The 4,097-nt window shown below is 41.4% G+C and overlaps 1 non-coding gene across 1 annotated transcript; it reads left to right on the top strand.

The window, feature by feature from the left end:
- The first annotated feature begins 3,188 nt into the window (after nucleotides 1-3,188).
- LOC114104956 (U1 spliceosomal RNA) lies at nucleotides 3,189-3,350 on the top strand. Its single transcript, XR_003584914.1, has one exon. It is a non-coding gene; the product is annotated as a U1 spliceosomal RNA (small nuclear RNA).
- Nucleotides 3,351-4,097: the final 747 nt, after the last annotated feature.

Genomic DNA, 4,097 nt, shown 5'->3' on the forward strand with positions numbered 1-4,097 from the left:
GCTGGGGATGTGGCTCAGTGGTCAAGTGCCCTGAGTTCAATCCCTGGTACCAAAAAAAAAAAAAGTTGACTGGGGATGTAGCTTAGTGGTAGAGCACCACAGGGTTAAATAGCCAGTACCAAAAAAGAAAGGATGGACCCTTTTCACCAGACTTTTTTTTTTTTTTTTCTCTAGCACTGGGGATCAAACCCAGGGTTTTACATGGCCAGGCAAGCAATCTACCATGGAGTCACATCCCCAGTCTCTTTTAATATTAGTTTAAAGTCAAAAAGAATACATATTGTTCTAAGTGGCCCTGGCCTTATAGTACATGTTCTAAATTTTGGCACTTAGGTTGTTAGTTGTGTCCACCAGCTCTTTGGTTGGTACCTGATTGGAAAGTTATGTCTTCCATATATTTACTTTATTTACAGGATCTTTTTAAAAGGAATTTTTTAAATTCCTTATGTTCCCTGTATCCTCTCCTAGAACCTAAAATAGTGTCTAGTACATAGAAAGCACCCCAAAAATACTTGCTGAATGAATAAAAGAATATTCTCACTGAATAGATGAGGAAATTGAAGTACAATGAGAATAACTATCCAGGCAACTGTGTAGTTTGTTCTCTCAAAGTTACGAGTAATAAATCAATTTGAACCAGATCAGGAGGAGGTGGTCTAAGGGTTCCTGAGAGCCTCATAGACTCTGGAGTCTTCAGGGGCTGAACTGGACACCTCTAGATTTTCCTCCCTTCCTCTTCTCTCTTCTCTGAGGTCAAGTCTTTCTTCATCTCCATCTCCATCTTACTTTCTCTGTGGATCAGCTTCCTCTGTCCCCCATGGTGGGAAACATGGCAACCAACAGCCTCTGAGTTAACAGACTATATTCCCAGTTATAGCATGTGACTCTGAATCTCTCCTGATTCATATTCCAAATTTCCAGGGAGAGGTTGCTGGCCCAGAGATCTTTCCACCATCCCATAACTTTTTTAGCAGTTTAAATCAAAGGAGCAGAGGAATTTAAGACTTTGTCAGGGAGGGCCAGCAGTGGGTAATGTAAGCCTGTTATCCCAGCAACTAAGGAGGCTGAGACAGGAGGATCGAAAGTTCAAGGCCAGCCTCAGCAATTCAGCAGGGCCCTAAGCAATTTAGTGACATCCAATCTCAAAATAAAATACAAAATGGGCTGGGTACGTTGCTCAGTGGTTAAACGCCCCTGGCTTCAATTCCTAACTCCTAAGTATTTACTATGGAATTTCTCATAATGTTTATTGAGGGGTCCTTTGTTTGTGAAAGTGCATAATTATAGGAGAAGTCCTGGGACTTTTTTAAAAAGAATTGGAAAGCTGGGCATGATGGTGCAGGCATGTAATTCCAGAGGCTCAGGAGACCCAGGCAGGAGGATTGAAAGTTCAAAGCCAGCCTCAGCACCTTAGCCAGGCCCTAAGCAATTTAGCGAGATCCTGTCTCAAAATGAAAAATAGAAAGGGCTAAGGATGTGGCCCAGTGGTTAAGCACCCCTGGGTTCAATATCCTTGGTACTAAAAAAGTAAGGTTTGAAAATCCAAGTCCACTAGTGTGAAGGCCCTGTTCCCTAGGAAACTTTGTGAATGGGATTAATTCTGTAGATAGGTGAATACTGTGCCCTATTCAAAGGACCATTCTAATTAATGATTTAAAACATTTTCCCTTTGACAGCACAACTCTACAGTATCAACTGGTTTCTCGTACTTTTCTTACTATTTCAAGATCTAGTCCACCAAAAAGAAATATCTGCTAGGCATGGTTGCTCACACCCGTAATCCCAGTGACTCAGGGGGCTCAGGCAGGAGGATCACAAGTTCAAAGCCAGCCTCAGCAATTTAGCAAGTCCCTAAGCAACTTAGCAAGACCCTGAATCAAAACAAAAAATAAAAAGGGCTGGGGATGCGGCTTAGTGGTTAAGTTCCCCTGGGTTCAATCCCCAATGTGGACGGGGGTGGGGAACAGAGAAAAAAATATCTGAGATGGGTAAGCATTGCAAAGATTTTTCTGTGAATATTCCACAGCTCTTGAGGAGAAACAGAGCAAGCATTTGAAAACTCGCTTATGCCCTCTAGCTAGCTTTTTTTTGTTCTTTTTTATTTGAGAGTACAGTCCATCTAGCCCTTGAATCTTAGCTGGTGGACAAGAAAGATACATTTGTAAAGTAGGAAATAATTTCACTCATATTTGTTTGCTGTTATTTCTTTCCTCATTTTATTTTCTAACTTGAAAAATGGGGTTTTGTTGTTGTTGTTGTGTGTGTTTGTATGGGAGATTGAACCCAGGGGTGCTTAACCATTGAGCCATGGAGCCATTTTTTTTTTTTAATTTTTGAGACAGGGTCTCACTGAGTTGCTTAGGGTCTCATTAATTGCTGAGGCTGACTTTGAACTCAAAATCCTCCTGCTTGAGCCTCCCCAGTCACTGGAATTATAGGCGTGCACCACTATGCCTAAGGAATCAAACTAACTGCTTATGTGACAAAGACTATGAACAAGAACATTCTCTGGACCCACCCAGCCTGGGTCCAAACGTGTGGGACTTTCCACTTGTGGGGGACTAGTCTAGTCTGCAGTTCTTTATTCAGCCACATGGGGTCACTGTCTCATCATTCCAGCCAGAAGTCTGGGTCGCACACCCTAGTGCAAAAATTGGTCAGTGGGTCCTTGTGAATTGATGGCAGAAAACAAAGTGGGGATCTCAGTTAAGTTGAGTTCTAGATTTTTCACTTGGATGGACTGGATAAGAATTAGGTTAACATTATTTTTACTTATTTTTTAAAGATTGAGTGTGGAGAGTAATGCAGTCAGAAGGGATCACTTCATCCTGTTTGGCTAACACCAAGATCACAATGGAGCACAGCCCTGAGAAACATCTGTGTATTAAGCAAATGCTTAGTCATGGCTATGTTTATGCTCCTCTCTCACTTCCAAGCAGCTGGATATTTTTACTTGAAGGTTATCATTAAAAAAGTGCATAAATTATAGCTACCATTTATCTAGTACTTACTGTATACTAACTGCTTTACATACATATATATGTAATTCTCTCAATACCTAGGCATTATTATCCACTTATTTCAGATGGGGAAACTGAGACTCAGAGAGATTAAGTAATGTCCTATGCCTCACACAGTACTTGATACTGGCTCTTCAGTGGATTTCTGGGTAATTAGAGAACATGGTAATACTTACCTGGCAGAGGAGATCTCATGATCATGAAGGTGGTATTTCCAGGGTGAGACCTATCCATTGTACTCTGGATGTGCTGACTCCTGTAATTTCCTCAAAAGTGGGAAACCTGACTACATAATTTGTGGTAGTGGGGTGTTATGTTGGTACTCCCCACCTCCTCACCACACACACACATACACACACACAAAAAAATTGTAGCCAGGCATGGTGGCACATGCCTGTAATACAGTGACTTGGGAAGCAAGAGGATCACAAATTCAAAGCCTGCCTCAGCAACTTAGCTAGACCCTAAGCAACTTCACAAGACCCTGCCTCAAAATAAAAGGATTGGGGATGTGGGGATGTAGGGATGTGGGGATGTGGGGATGTGGGTCAGTGGTTAAGCATCCCTGGGTTTAATCCCTGATTCCAAAAAAAAAAAAAAAAAAAAAAAAGAGAGAGAGAGAAAGAATGTAGTTATCTGAAGTAAGAGATATTCATTTACAGCTAAGTCTCACGATATGATCAATAATCAGCCCTATCTTGCCACCAGGAATTTTTTCCCTTCTGTAGTATTAGAGATTGAAACCAGGGCCTTGTGGATGCTAGGCAAGTGTTCTTCCACTGAGCTATATCCCCAGCCCTTTATATTTTTGTCTTGAGAGGGTCTCTCTAAGTTGCCCAGGTCATCCTCAAACTTGTGATTCTCTTGACTCCCAAGTAGCTGGGATTACAGGTATCCACATGAACCACCTCACCTGGCACCACCAGGAATTTTGAATGGGAACAATGATAGAGGAATTTAACTTGATAAAGCATCTGGCTGAAGCAACTTGTGGACTACCAACTGAAAGTCAACAACAAAACATAGAAGGCTAATGACATAAGCAATAAAAAAAATTAAAAAAAAATACTAAGGTAA

This window comes from Marmota flaviventris, chromosome 3, assembly GCF_047511675.1.
Source record: "Marmota flaviventris isolate mMarFla1 chromosome 3, mMarFla1.hap1, whole genome shotgun sequence".
Taxonomy (NCBI): Eukaryota; Metazoa; Chordata; class Mammalia; order Rodentia; family Sciuridae; genus Marmota; species Marmota flaviventris.